The following is a 16,931-nucleotide window of genomic DNA, read 5'->3' as shown; positions in this document are numbered from 1 at the left end:
GATACATATTTAGTTAATAAATGAATTGAAAAGATAATAAACTTAGTATAAAAAGAATACAGTACCCAGGATTCATAATTGTGCTGGCTTACACCATAATTCATGACCGCCACTCATATCATTCAAGTAAAACAAACTCATAATTTGTTCTTCAAAATCGAATTATTTTACATACTATTATGATATGCAAGTAAATGTAAGAAATAAATACTTTAATATTTCTTGTAAAGCTAAAAGTAAATAATCAGTGTTTTTTGTTAAGTAAGCAGCCCTTTTTTTTTAACTGGTAAATTACAAAAATGTCACTATATTCTTTTCCTGATGATGAGCAAGGATTTCTTTTGTAAGGGTGAAAACTCCTCAGCATTACTTTATGTATGACCAAACGAAAAGAAACTTATTGATCTGAAATAAATATTAAAAAATCAAGGAAATTGATTTAAAATCGAAAAAAAAAATTCCAATATTCGAACAGACAAAACATGTTTTTGTCTACCTTCTGTTATGAAAAACGTGAAAACTGACTCATAACCTTATAATCTCATGACTATAATGAAAACCTTACTTTATAATAGATGTTATTCTTCAAAATGTATGGTTTTTTGAGTAATTAATTCATGTTTGTAATACTGGACATTATCAGTTCTTTACATAAAACATAATTTTGTAATAAAGTAATGCCATGTTACCTTTCTTGATGGAGATTTTCTTCTTTGAATAAGCTCCCCCCTCTCCCACCCTAGCCTAAGATTATCTCCCTTTAATAAAAACTTGCCAGTCTATGGATAACTGTAAACTGTTTTGCATGTTTATACATAACCCTTCAAAGGTACAGAAGTTATATCACTTAACTGTGTTTTTCTTATAAGTTATTTAAAAGAATTAACATTATATATGGAAAATCGATGGCAGAACTTCAAATTTATATTCTATATTTATGGATATAAGCCTGGCAATGCTGCTGCTGCTGCATCATCATCATCATCATCATCATCATCAATGTAAATTCATGTTCACAACAGTTTTTCAACACCAATTTGAAATCTCCATCAAAAAAAAAATCTCCATCAAAAAAAAAATCAGTAGAAACCAAAGATCATACAGAAGAATAAATGAGCAAGAAAACAAATTTGTAATGGAGTGCTGTTATAAAAGCAACCCACAAAGTGATGCCATCGATTTCCTAACAATCTAAAACAAAATAACGAAACATCAAAATGTTATAAATAAGAAAAGATTAAAGTTATAATGGTGTAAGTATTATATCATAAATAAGATTACGTTTTGAAAATTCAAATAAACAATAATTACTTTTATGATACCATTTATTTAAATGAGTGAACATAACAAAAAGAAATAAATAAATAGCAATTGCAAAAATGAATATTATATCAAAATATTAATTACTGTGTCAATCCAGACATTTCATTTTTAACATATAAACTTATCAGGTTTTAAAATCAGACCCAAATAGTATTTAAGCTGACAAATCAAATTTTGCTTGTGTTGAAGAATGTTGTTGATAATACAATAGTGTATTGACATAGAAGCCAACTTAAAGAACGCCACAAAACTGAAATCTGCAGCTCATATCAAACTGTAAAATTTGGAAATAAAAGGACAGATCTTGAACTCTATAAATCTTTCCTCAATGCAACAAAAGATCACAAACTGGAAACTGAAGCTGTGGACATGGGAGGAAAAATAATGTGTCTACATATTTCCTCTACAACATTATTTGTATATAACATTATAGTGCAAAACGTCTTACATTTTGTCTCTGGAGCGTCCATCTTGCTTAAAACATTGGCCATCTGAAAACTGTTCAGAGATATGCAACTAAGTAAATATCTCTACCAGAAAACCGTTGTATGAATAACACTTTGCTTTCCCAGCAATTGACTTGATAAACGCCCATAAAATTATTAACAACTTTACCAACAAAATCTCAGAGCACATTTTTGAGATCCATGTGTCTCTCACACATGTGTATATGCCCACAAAATTAGAAACCAACACAGCTGACTTTCAGAACAAACTGTTATTGGCTGGTAAGACACCTTTAAAACTCTTATGCTTTCTTAAATTCATCAAAACTACACCTGGTCCCTCCTCCGTACACATAGGAACACTTTTGAGTTGTTGTGTACTACAACTTAAAAGTGTTCTTTTGAGCTCTGAGCACTACAATAATTTAATAAACACATTATATCAAATCTAGAAAAGATTGTAATACATTCATTTTTTTTATTTAAGTTTTCCAGTTCATTTGAATAGATTTGCAGAAGATAAATGTTCAAGACTAGAACTTTCAACTTAATTTTATTTAATTCAATTTCAAATCTTTACCAGGCAGAAAAAATGTCATCTAATAAAATTAAGTTGGCTAAATATTCAATGTTAAACTTACATAGCAATGCCTCTGATGAATCGTTATTTGATTCTAACTAGACAATTTTTCATTTTTATCTTCACACCATGGTCTTTAATATTGACAACGTTTTTTTTTTTTAGTTTCTTTAATCGAAAAAAAACCTGGACTCGATTCTCAGCGACACTCTCCACTCTAACCAGGTTCCATCCGGTTCTCGAGAACTCAGCGGCTCGACTCCCCCAAACATCTTAACTCCCGGCCTTATATTATCTCATCTATGCAAATTAATGCGCGATCGAACCTGATGATTTGTCGCCTTCTCGTGTCCCATTGCTCGGGTTTCGAGTTCGCACATGCAGCCCATCTCCGTGACTGCATTCACACTACAATTTTCACTACACGCCCTCCTGATCTCACGATCATATACTGGGTAGGGAAGTAGTATCTGTCTTTGCTAGACACAGAAATTAATTTTTAAATTTCTCATTTAAAAACGACTTTACATACAAGTCGACTCAATCGCATTGTAATTCTTTTTAACAGTGACTACTTTTTCTTCAAAAACAAAATCGACTTGAATTGTACTCTCACCAAAATAACTATCATTCAAAAACGACACCTTTTTTCTCCTTTTCAGCACAACACGATTTCATGTTAAATTCCATATTTAAAAATAACTTTTAAATACATACAAGTCGTCCAAATCACATTTTAAGTTCTTTTAATAGCAACAACTTTTTTCAAACGCAATAAAATCCAACTCGAATTGTACTTTTATAAAATAAATCTATCGTTTAAAAACGACACCCTAGGCACAATAGGATTTCATTTTAATTTCCGCATTGAAATATGACTTCTATACATACAAGTCATCCGAATCGCATTTCGAGTTCTTTTATCAACGATGACTTTTCAAACACAATAAAATCCGACTTGAATTGTACTCGAGTAAAATATTTTTCGTTTAAAAGTGATAACTTTTTTTCTTTTCAATAAAAAAGGATTTCCCTCTAAATTCCTCGTTGAACAACGACAACTTTAATACACACAGGTGGTCCGAATCGAATCTTTAAGTTCTGTTAACAGCAACGACTTTTTTTTTTAAAACAAATATGAGCGAATTTCATTCCAAATTCCACGTTTAAAAAACGACTATAATATAAACAAGTAGAACTGCATTCCAACGCTCATTTTACGACGATAGATAAAGAAATCCAACGAATCCCACTGAGATTAACAAACAAAAAGACAAAAAAAGTCCGACTCACTTCATATCTTCAACCTTTGCAGTTTGACATGACTCATTCAACTCTCTCTTCGACAACGCTTTTCAATTTTTAACCCAACTTTTAATTTTTCAGGTTCGACGCGAATCATTTAAAATTTCCCATTTCATCTCGGCCGCATTGGTTTCATATTTAAAGCCGAAATAGCTTCTAATCGAAAAAAAAATCCTGGACTCGATTCTCAGCGACACTCTCCACTCTAACCAGGTTCCATCCGGTTCTCAAGAACTCAACGGCTCAACTCTGTCAAACATCTTAACTCCCGGCCTTATATTATCTCATTTATGCAAATTAATGCGCGATCAAACCTGATGATTTGTCGCCTTCTCGTGTCCCATTGCTCGGGTTTCGAGTTCGCACATGCAGCCCACCTCCGTGACTGCATTCACACTACAATTTTCACTACAGTTTTTTCAAAAATTACTTTATCCAACTAGAGCTTTCATTTTTCAGATAATTGCCATGTTTATCTTCATCAGCAAATTAAAGTGGAGTATTTTTTGATCTCCTGCAAAAAATCTTCTGCAATCATCTTCTGTGACATCATTAATAGTTGATTTAGAAAAGAAAACTGTAATTTTAATGTGGCTAAACTTCTGCTGGACATATTCTTTCATCATACAAACGAATGCATTAAGACAACATTTTCTAATACTAGAGAAAGTAAAATAAACAATTTAATCCAAAAGATGACTTCTTATATGGTTGGTAGTTGCTTGTGTTTAAGAGCCTATCAACCTCTAAAGAGTGATTTGAAGCCAAAAACTTTTTTAAAAACCTCTTTGATCTCCAAATATTAGGGGATCCTATTTAGAGCAATATTTTCTGTTTGCCTTTTTGTTAGTATTTTCCAAAAAAAAAAAATGTCACTTTCTTGAAAAGTTTGTTTTCCAAAGCAAAATGTTACTTTCTTGAAATTTTTTTCCAAAGTAAAATGTTGTTATTTTCTTGAAATTTTTTTCCACTTTTTTGCTACTTTCTTGAAATTTTTTGTTCTACAAAGTAAAATGTTGTCACTTTCCTGAAAAGTGAGTCAAATGTTATTACTTTCTTGAAAATATAGTTTTCTAAAGTAAAATGTTGTCATTTTTTAAAAATATTGTTTTCCAAAGTAAAATGTTGTCATTTTCTTGAAAAGTTTGTTTCCAAAGTTTTTGTTTTAAGTCAAGAATCCAGTATCAGTAGGGAAGTAGAGGTGGGAGTAAAAGAGAGGTGGGACACGATTATGGCTTTTGTTTTTGGCTTTGCCAAAAGTGATGATTAAGTTTTGCAAAGAGATTTAAAAAAAAAATTTAATGTATGATGGAAGTCGATATCTTCATATAGCCTGGTATGGTAGCACCAGATGTTTTTATATGAGTTACCTTTCCATATTTAATTTAAAAAAATGCGATTAAATTAACTTTTTAAAATCTTATTTTTCATTAATTATAATAGCTTTAAAACAATACTTATCTGGCTCAACAGTTTGCTAATATGGAGACATTCTCAAATAAACATGTAAAAAGAAAACTCAGCTTAAGAGAATAACTTACTTTTTTAGTAAAAATTAGTGTTTTTTATTTTTCAAATTTTTACTTAACCTCACAAAAATGGCATACTTATAGAACACAAAAATATTTACAAAACAAATTTCAATGTAATGGGCTGTTATAGCTAGTAATAGATTTAGTGTGGGAATTCTTAGTGAGTACATAATAATAATCTATATAATTAATGTGTGTGTGTTCTTTTGTGTGTCACGCTTACATCCAGGTCGTTTAATTGTTATGCTCTATTTCTTGTCATAAATAATTTTACCAAGAATTCTTCATAAGTTTTGGTTTCGGTTTCGACTATAGCTGATGGCACTTAAATCATCTATTTTTTTTAGAAATAATTTTATCCAGAATTCTTTGTAAGTTTTGTGTTTCGGTTTCGATTATGGCTGAAGGAACTCATACATATATTTTTTTCATAAGTTTTTATTTCGGTTTCAATTCAAGATAATGCACCCAACCCATATCGATATATTTTTTTTATTTTTTAAATCGCAACTTTATAATATATAAAAATCGATAGAACATTAATTCTATACATACATATATACGAAATCTGCAAGAATTAAAATATTATATTTAAGCGTAATTTACGACCGGGCTTTACCGGATGTTCGTGCTCGCTTTGATAAATACTTTTGCAGTTTTAATAAAAAAAGCTACAATAATATCAGAGTGTCTCCATTTACACTGAATGCCAACATCAATATATTACATATGAATGACTCCTCTGTGGAATTTCCACAGGTCCCGCTAGTATAATAATAATATAATAAGGAAAAGACCTGCAAGATTCCAGCAAACCACAGAGTGATGATTAAGGAGATGAAGAAGCAAATCAAATACATCAAAGGGATATGAAAGATGAAAACAGTTAAGATAACACCACTAATAGTAGAAATGCTAGGAACAATACTGAAAAACTTTGAAAAAAAGAATGGGAGAGATTGGAATTAGAGGGATGTCTGATAAAATATCAACAGATAACAATAATGAAAACTGATGAAATATTAAAGAAAACCCTTGAATGCAGAAACTAACACAGGCACAAACTGGACATACAGAAAATGCTACAAGTGTAAAACACAAAGGAATCATGAAAAGTGAAATTTTATAATTGTAAGTTACCCCCCTACGCCCCTATCTTCACCCCATTTTTTTTTTTCCCCATGTTACTAGAAACTGACACAACACCAAATAAGCGAGGAGGATCGGGGGGGGGGGAGATCAAGGAGAGAAAATACTAACCCGATTTCTCCTGGATGAGTGCAAGGAGTACTGAGACTTTGGGGAGGCTTTTTGCCACCCAAATTCTGGTGAAGACCAATTTTCGCCACCAAATCAATGGTAAGCGGCTGTTACAATAACGCAAATTCATCTGCTAAGATTATTGAAAGAGGTGGAGAGTACTGGAAATCTGGGGAGATTTGTTGTCATTCAGACTCGAGAAAATGCCACAAGTAGTTCTTAAAGAGAAATCTTTCTTGATGGCCTGTGTGACTACCTTCACTGAGTAAATAATAATCCTAGCTATTTATATAACAGACCAAATAAATTGTGCAGAAAAACATATGGAAAAAACAATATTGGCATAAAATTCTCTGGGACATGGAAATACAAATGCATGAACTCATTCAAGCAAAGAGGTCAGTGTCATAATAGTAATCAAGAAGGGAAAAAACAATAGATTTTGCTGTCCCAGCAGCTCAAAGGGTGACGATCAAAGAGGTAGAAAAACTTAAATAAGCTTGCCAGAGAGCTGAAGAAAACATAGAATATTTTTAAACTATTGTAATACTAATAACTGTAGGGCCATTAGGAATACTTCTTAAGAAGTAGAAAAAAAAACTAGGAGAAATTAGTGAAAACAGGCAGAACTTTTCATAGAAAGTTTCCAGAAAAATTACAACATAATAAATGAAATGAAACTGCTAGGATACTAATAAAATACTATAACGTCATCACCATGTAAGTATGATAATCCAGACTAGTAGGAGCTACTGGGTTCATGAAAAAGAATTTCAAAAACTGGTGAATAAACTCAATGATCTAAGTGCAAGAAAGATCTTTCAGTTGGAGTCTCTGAAATAGTAGATAAATGTCTGGCTTCTCATTTTCAGTTTAAAATTATATATTAAATAAGAAATTTAATATTTCAATAAATTTATGTGATTTTCTATTTAATTATTAATCATGGTTTTAGCTTTAAATTTGAAATATCATAGACAAAAAGTTGGCTTGAAATTATGTGGTAATCTACAGTGACTAAGTATTTAAAAATATTTTTATTCTTTTTATAAATTTGTTTTTTTAAATATTTAATAATTTTGTTTGAATAGCAAAGAAAATATTTGTTAGTGTGTCTACTTATTCCTTGTTTAACAATTTATTTAGATTTTGAAGTTTATAATGTGAGTTTTAATAATTAAGATTTTGAAGTTTATAATGTGAGTTTTAATAATTTATTTAGATTTTGAAGTTTATAATGTGAGTTTTAATAATTTATTTAGATTTTGAAGTTTATAATGTGAGTTTTAATAATTTATTTAGATTTTGAAGTTTATAATGTGAGTTTTAATAATTTATTTAGATTTTGAAGTTTATAATGTGAGTTTTAATAATTTATTTAGATTTTGAAGTTTATAATGTGAGTTTTAATAATTAAGATTTTGAAGTTTATAATGTGAGTTTTAATAATTTATTTAGATTTTGAAGTTTATAATGTGAGTTTTAATAATTTATTTAGATTTTGAAGTTTATAATGTGAGTTTTAATAATTTATTTAGATTTTGAAGTTTATAATGTGAGTTTTAATAATTTATTTAGATTTTGAAGTTTATAATGTGAGTTTTAATAATTTATTTAGATTTTGAAGTTTATAATGTGAGTTTTAATAATTTATTTAGATTTTGAAGTTTATAATGTGAGTTTTAATAATTTATTTAGATTTTGAAGTTTATAATGTGAGTTTTAATAATTTAGATTTTGAAGTTTATAATGTGAGTTTTAATAATTTATTTAGATTTTGAAGTTTATAATGTGAGTTTTAATAATTTATTTAGATTTTGAAGTTTATAATGTGAGTTTTAATAATTTATTTAGATTTTGAAGTTTATAATGTGAGTTTTAATAATTTATTTAGATTTTGAAGTTTATAATGTGAGTTTTAATAATTTATTTAGATTTTGAAGTTTATAATGTGAGTTTTAATAATTTAGATTTTGAAGTTTATAATGTGAGTTTTAATAATTTATTTAGATTTTGAAGTTTATAATGTGAGTTTTAATAATTTATTTAGATTTTGAAGTTTATAATGTGAGTTTTAATAATTTATTTAGATTTTGAAGTTTATAATGTGAGTTTTAATAATTTATTTAGATTTTGAAGTTTATAATGTGAGTTTTAATAATTTATTTAGATTTTGAAGTTTATAATGTGAGTTTTAATAATTTATTTAGATTTTGCAGTTTATAATGTGAGTTTTAATAATTTATTTAGATTTTGAAGTTTATAATGTGAGTTTTAATAATTTATTTAGATTTTGAAGTTTATAATGTGAGTTTTAATAATTTATTTAGATTTTGAAGTTTATAATGTGAGTTTTAATAATTTATTTAGATTTTGAAGTTTATAATGTGAGTTTTAATAATTTATTTAGATTTTGAAGTTTATAATGTGAGTTTTAATAATTTATTTAGATTTTGAAGTTTATAATGTGAGTTTTAATAATTTATTTAGATTTTGAAGTTTATAATGTGAGTTTTAATAATTTATTTAAATTTTGAAGTTTATAATGTGAGTTTTAAAATAAGTTACTACTATACATGAAATATTTTAATATTTCCCAATAAATGTTTATATTTATGTTTTATGTTATATCTTGATAATGTAATACTATTTTTAATTTTTTATTTTCAAATGTCATATGACATTATTATATATAAATGGATTTTCTGTAACTTTTATATATATACTGTCTCTTTATTATCAATACTGTTTACAGTCACTTTATATATGGTTAAATATTTATTCATCAATAGACAATTGTCTTTTATTCTACAATTACATAAATTGGTATTATTAACTAACTAGTTTTCACACAAATCATCAGTGATTATTACTATTGTATTTATTGATTTCTATTGAGTACTTTAATACAACAACTTTAATATTATTTTCATTTTTAGATAGCTTATCTTTGTTTTGAGAAATATTTATTATTCCCAAAAATACTTGGTGAATCTGTTTTTACTTCAGTTTTATAAGGTGGTTTAAACCAAGTTATATTTCGTTTTCTGTTATTATTATTATTATTATTATTATTATTATTATTATTATTATTATTATAATATGTTCATTTATTATTGTATCCACTGTTTTGAAGGCTTTTTCATATTCTTTCTTGCTTTGCTTTGTTTTGTCAGTTGCCATTTTATTAAAGTTTATGGAAAGAGACACTGAAATAGAAACAATCTTCTTCTTGTTAAAGGAAATAGAATGAAACATGTTTGACAATAACAAAAATAACATTTATTGTGAAAAATAAAATATACACATGTGAGAGTTTGTCTGTTTGTGCATTGTTAAGTGCAAGAAAATGTGTTTGAGTAGCAAATAGATTAGAGTGTCGATTTGATGAGTAAATATCCATCTATGTGGCATAAGTGTATTTTCACGTTGTCTGGTTTTAGAGATCAGTCAAAATAAAATAAAAACAAAGACGTTTTGCTTTAGAAGCTGGAGTGTAAGAGGAAGAAAGTGTTGTGACAGTGTTCATTTTGCATTCATTTTAGGGAGTGATTAAAAAAAGAGATAAAAATTTGATATTTAAATGTTCTTTGAAATTTAAATCTAAATGAGTAAGTGCAGTTATTATGGGAGGGGGTTCTTTGTAAGTGATGCCAGGATTGGTGGATGAGTAAGTGAAGCTGAGGGTGCTGAGTGAAAAGGGTGCTGAGTGTCAAGCTGTTATTTTCCTACAAATTAATTTCTAGATTTTGTTACATTTTATAGTCTTGTTAACTTGAGAGAGAGAGAGAGAGAGAGAGAGAGAGAGAGAGAGAGAGAGAGAGAGAGAGAGAGAGAGACTGAAGCAAGGTAGATATGGCACAAAAGAGTAGGGGGTGTCACACAATATACAGTGAGAGAGAGTGAGAGTGATAGACAGAAACCTAGTAAGAGATAGGTCACTTAATGAAATAAGTGCAAATTAAAGTTAAAACAAAATGGCAGGTTTTCCAAACATAACTCAATGCATAAACTGAAGATTAATTACTTTTGTAGGATTTCTTAATTTGTAAGTAAGTTTCTTAAATTCTTGGTCTTTCAATGGAATGAATAGTTTTATGTTTTCTATTCTTTTCAATGGTTAGCTGATATTATTTTGGCTTTTTGTTGATTGTCTTGTAAAGTTTAGTAACTATTGTAGATTAATTTGTTATGCATTGTTAGAAATAATTTATTAGTTGTTTATCATTTTGATATCTTTTCTAAGAAAATGATTGTTCAAAATATTAATTTTTGTGTTTATCTAAAGTGAAATCATTTTAGCATTTTCATTTGCTTGTATATTTAAATTTACTCAGAAAATTAATCAAAATTTTAATTGTATGGTTCGATAAATTATATTACATTATTCAATTTAAAAAATGAATTACACCCATATATTGAAGAATGCTTAAAAGACAGTTTGTAAAGTTTTCAAACATTACTTATTTCTATGATAGTTTCTGAATATTTTAACAGTTATTTTGTATTATTAAATGAACAGACATGTTAGCATTACTATTCATAATAACAGGAAAATTTGCCACTGATATAAAAAATGGCTTTCATCTGTAATTGATATTTGCTGCAGAAATGTAGATGTCTTTCTTGCAAAGAAATGAAAGTGAATTACAAATTTTCTTTTTAACAACATAAACCAACGTTAAACAAAATGAAATAGCTATTCAGAATGAAATATCAATATTTTAGGATGGAATTATTTAGATCTGAAATCAAAAATCAACTTCACCTAATTTTATATAATAGATATTCATTTTCAAATTCTGTTAATTCTTTTTGTTTGTTTCATGATTAAACCTTTCATAACTACTGTACTGCTACTCCTATTTTTTATGATTGCCAATTAATTAAATGATCTGAAAAATGTTACAGACATATGAAGTGTCTAAAGACAATAGTATTTAAAACGTAAGATGAATGTAGATTTTATTAACAGACCATAATATGTATTCTATAAAAGCAATATTTTATTTAAAACTGTTAAAATAGTGAAAGAAAATATTATGAATGTTTGAACATCTTTTGTGTCTTTGTTTAACATGCCATCTTTTGTGCTAATATCCTCGCAAGTCAGCTACCTTACAGCTCCTGCTGATATTCTCCCACGTGTTCATACGTTACATTATAAATTTTAAAATCATCACCATCACAGCGTCTGACTCCACCTCAAGATCCTTCGTTGGGCAGTGTTGGAAGCATCTTTCAGGCCTTTATCGAAGCATGCCTCGCTTAGGGGACACGTAGCAAGCCTTCTCGTGGTGTCCCTGTTAAACTCTCGAGAGATCAATTGCTGCACTATACCCATCTTGGTCAAAATAAAAATAAAATCTAAAATAAATATGTATGTGTGTGTTTTGTTTAGTATTTCTATAGAATTTTAAGTGAACTGGTAAAAATATTCTTCATTGAGAATGAATCTGTATTTTTATTTTATTATCTATTTTTATTTTATTTTTTGTGCCACAGAATAGTCACCGATTTGCTTTCTTGTTTAATCAATAAATTCTGGAACTCAGTATTTATGGAAGTGATTCTCTAATTGTTTGAAGGAAAAGGAAATAAAACACAAAAAATGTTACTAGAAAGCTAAGTACGATTACTATAACTCTATATAATAAAGTAAAGTCGATTTTTCCTGCCCCAACCAACAATTTCGACCAAGATATATATCAATAGTGTTATTTCCTAGTTTAGTGACCCAAATTATTATTAATCGTTGTTATTGTTGTCAGAAATTTTTTTTTTTTTTGCAATAAGTAAATTGATAATTTTATGTATTCTGGAATACATTTTTTGCAAAAGTAAATTGATAATTTTATGTATTCTGGAATACATTTTAAGAAAGGCAACTAAAAACAATTAAAATTCAACAACATTAACGAACAACTAATGCTTTTTAGATATTATCGAAAAATGGAATGGTGCCACTTCTTTAATAAAATCCCATTTTACCATAAACGACTGTGTAAGCTTCCCTTATTTCTTTCTATTTCCTTATTTCTATCTATAACTTTTGAAATCTATTTGTCTTAATATCGCAAACATTTGTGTATTGCAAACAGTTTTTTTTTTCTTATTTCAGCTTTAACTTAAACTCTGAACATTTTAACTGTACTTATTTTGTATTTTTTTTTAAATCTTTTTTGTCAAATATGCTATTATTAACCAATACTGTTTTCTTATATTTAAAACATAAAAAAGTCACCTATGAAAACGAGAATTTTCCAAATTACAACCTTGCACTATTATCTAAACTCAGAAAAACACGGCTTGTTCTCTGCAGTATGCATTATTTTTAACTAGTCTAAACTTATTACGTAACCCAAACGGTATTACTCTTAACTAGTTTTTAAATGAGTTCTTCAAATCTAAATTAATACAAAATAACCAGACTTCACAAATTGATAGTTCCATTATCGTATTTTAACTATAAGGTAAAGCTATAAGCTCAAACATTCTAACTCGAGGTAGATAAAGCCAAAAACATCCACGCATTAATATGGGAGGGAGACTATTTTCAAATATCATCCTAAATTGGAAATGGAGCAACGGACTCATATTAAGTAGATATTAATAAGTCTCTCGTAACTATTTTTTTTTAATGGAGAGTAGATAATGCACTGTGGATGTGTTATCGGCAGCTCTAGTAACTCTCGCTTCTCCTTTTTTGTCCCTCAGTCCTCATTTCCAATGAGTGATTTTTCTGACAAAGGGCAAAGAAAAAGCTGCTTTCTAGGTCGGTAGTACTTTGTGAACAGTAGCCTGAGATGTCAGAAATTTTCTATGTCTATCCTTGTGGCCATGTCACTAGTAAGGGTGCTGGAGGTAAACGTTTCATCTGGGCTGATGTTATCCACCTGATAGTCAGGGACCCGAACCTTGGATTAACCACTAAGGAGGCTGTCCTATCAGCAGGTACAAAGTATTGGGGCTGCTGTATTGCCATTTGGTGAATGCGTTCTGGACCATGTAGTAGTTTCTGGTGGGGCCTCTCGATGCCATACTAGTGGATAATTGCTATGGCTTTACCTTATCATGTGCTACAAAAAAAAATGTAATAAGTCTTCAGACGTACCTCTCTACCATACTGTATATCGATACTCTATGGCTGACTGGGATAGCTTCCGTACATTCATATCTGATCTACCTCTGCATTCCATGTTTAAAAAGGATGTGTCCTCTATAGTATCAGACCTGACCCTCAATTATAGTTGAAAAAGCTTCAACCAGAACTTGCTCCCATACTTACAACACGGTTTAAGCATTGCCTTAAGGAGAAGTGCTTTTCAACACCCTGGAAAACTTCATCAGTATGCCCTGTATTTAAAAATTCAGGTAATAAGTCATCTCCCTCTCAGTTCAGACCAATAAGTCTCCTGTGTGTCATGAGTTAGCTGCTGGAATCCATATTAAATAGAGAAGTAGTCAACCACCTTAGTAGAAATAACCTTCTTAGTGACATGCAATATGGTTTCTGTTCTGCTAGATCTACAGCAGATGTGCTAATGGTTACATCTCATAGGATTAGTGAATCTCTTGAAAAAGGCTTCCTTTCTAGGGCAATTGCTCTTGACATATCAAAGGCCTTCGATAAGGTATGGCATAAAGGTCTACTTCACAAGATTTCCAGCAATGGTATAACTGGAAATATTTTCCCAATTATTAAATCATTTCTCTCTGATAGGCTCATAAGAGTAGTGGTTGATGGGCAGAAATCAGAGGCCCAGAGTATTAATGCTGGAGTCCCTCAAGGATCCATCCTAGGTCCAACTCTCTTCCTGATCTACATCAATGATCTCCCAAAACACATACTTAACTCATTCATTGACATCTATGCTGATGACACAACCATCTATGGCAACACATCAAAGCCCATAAATGACAAAGTTCTCTCTGATTCTCTCTCCTCTGATCTTGAGCACGTGGTACAGTGGGGGAAGAGGTGGCTGGTTACTTTTAATGCATCTAAAACCAAGCTCCTATCTTTACATCATCAACGCTCTGATTCTCATCTGGCATCCACTGAAATGGATGGCTCTTGTTTTGGGGAGGCTCCATGTTTTGACAAGCTTTTGGGTTTGACCTTTACTCCTGATCTGAAATGGAACACGTACATCAAGTCTGTTGCCAAGGTCACTGGGAAAATGGTGGGATCCTTTTAACGCTCCAAAAGATATCTCACTACTGATGCAATTCTCTATCTATATAAAAGCCAAGTACGTCCAAGGATGGAGTACTGCTGCCACATCTGGGCAGGAGCTGCTAAAAACAGCCTATCCTGCCTTGACAGAGTACAAAATAGACTTTATGGCTTAGTGGAAGATGCCCTTTTCTCTTCCTTGCAACCTCTCTCCCACAGAAGAGACGTTGCGAGCCTATCTTTGTTTTATCGTTACTTCCATGATAAGAGCTCGTCTGAGGTCCAATCTCTGGTCCCGCTTGCCAATCTTTCACGATAAACACCCGTCTAGCTGAAAGCACTGTCAAAGCGTAGATTCCATGAACAAAAGCTTCTTTCTTAGAAGTGCACGCCTGTGGAACTCTCTTCCGTTTGCCTGTTTCCCACCTGACTACAACTTGGATGTCTTCAAGTCTAACATAAACAAATTCTTGATGAACTGCCCCCTTAAGTAAGACACTTTATCAAATTTCCAATACTAACGATTACTACGACACTATCCCATTGATTACTGTACACGCAATAACCCTTATCCCCGAGTGGCTTCCAGGCCTTGATAAGTGGTGAACTCCATTTAAAAAAAAAAAAAAACAAGGAAAAAACTACGAAATAAAATAAACAAAATCGTGATCATTTTGCATAAAAATAAATTTCAGTCTTACGTTTCTGAATTTTTGAGATGAGGATTGGTTACATGTATTATTATTCATCGGACTACTGTTCTCATCTTGAGTGTGATTTTCACAACCTTTCAGTCGATATAACCTTCAACCTTCTTCAGGTGTATCTTGTCAAACTCGGGAATGTTTCTGTCGAACTCGGGAATTTGGACGAAATTTCGTGCAGACTGTCTGCAAGGACACATGATGCAGGGGTTAGAGTACTGGGAAAAATCAATTGTAAAAGTGATATTCTCCTGAAGGTTGAAGGTTCAATCCTCAGTGTGGGTGACCGAAAAATACAATTGCGAATTACTTAGGACCTCTATCCAGTCATTGCTGACGGAACAACAGCACGCTACCCGTGAATTAAATAAAGGGTTCCGCTCGAAATTTCGTCCAAATTCCCGAGTTCGACAGAAACATTCCCGAGTTCGGCAAGATACACCTCAAGAAGGTTTGAGGTTATATCGACCGAAACGTTTTGAAAATCACACTCAAGATGAGAACAGTAGTCCGATGAATAATAATACATAAATTTCAGTCTATGTCAACAACTTTTAATCAGGAATGATTAACAGTTTTGTTTTATTTTTTTATATTAAGAGATACTTTGGTGGGTATCTAATCACTATCATTGTTTGTCAAGGTATATATGACAAAACTTTATTCGTACAAAAATTATTGATACTGTTCAATCTATATAAAAAAAATTATATCCCTGATAATGTATAGATATTGTTTAATGCATACATAATAAAATGTTATTAGTCCTCAAATTATTCATATTGTTCAGTATATACATTTATGATAAAATTTTATTTGTATGAAAATATATTGATATTGTTTAATGAACATTATGTAATACAACGTTATTTGTATATTCTTTGTTGATTGACAATGTTCAATGCATGTATATTTTAAATCTTTCTTTTCATGGAAATTAATTGACAATGTTTCACATACAAATATAAAAAACTTTAATTTTATGGTAATTTATTAATATTGTATTGGTATTGTAAAGTAAAATTTATTTGTATAAAAATTTATAAATATTGTTCCATGTATATTCGTATAAAAATTCATGAATATTGTTTAATTTATACATATTGGTATGAAAATTTATTGATATTGTTTACTTATGAATATTGTTTAAATTTATATGCATTAATATGAAAATTTATTGATATTGTTTATTTATGAATACTGTTTGTATTTATATATATTGGTATGAAAATTTATTGATATTGTTTATTTATGAATATTGTTTATATTTATATATATTGGTATGAAAATTTATTGATATTGTTTATTTATGAAGATTGTTTATATTTATATTTATTGGTATGAAAATTTATTGATATTTTTTACTAATGAATATTGTTTGTATTTATATTTATTGGTATGAAAATTTATTTATATTGTTTATTTATGAATATTGTTTGTATTTATATATATTGGTATGAAAATTTATTGATATTGTTTATTTATGAATATTGTTTATATTTATATATATTGGTATGAAAATTTATTGATATTTTTTACTAATGAATATTGTTTATATTTATATTTATTGGTATGAATATTTATTGATATTGTTTATTTATG

At 29.5% G+C, this 16,931-nt stretch overlaps 1 protein-coding gene across 6 annotated transcripts in view; it reads right to left on the bottom strand.

Annotated features, from left to right (window-relative positions):
* Positions 1–16,931, bottom strand: part of LOC145241494 (protein SCAI-like) — a 404,381-nt gene that overhangs the window by 134,925 nt on the left and 252,525 nt on the right. The window lies entirely within an intron of this gene.

This window comes from Euprymna scolopes, chromosome 20, assembly GCF_053919585.1.
Source record: "Euprymna scolopes isolate OS-2025 chromosome 20, ASM5391958v1, whole genome shotgun sequence".
Classification (NCBI taxonomy): domain Eukaryota; kingdom Metazoa; phylum Mollusca; class Cephalopoda; order Sepiida; family Sepiolidae; genus Euprymna; species Euprymna scolopes.
Note: the sequence above shows the minus strand (reverse complement) of the source record. Positions and strands in the feature narration are given on the sequence as shown.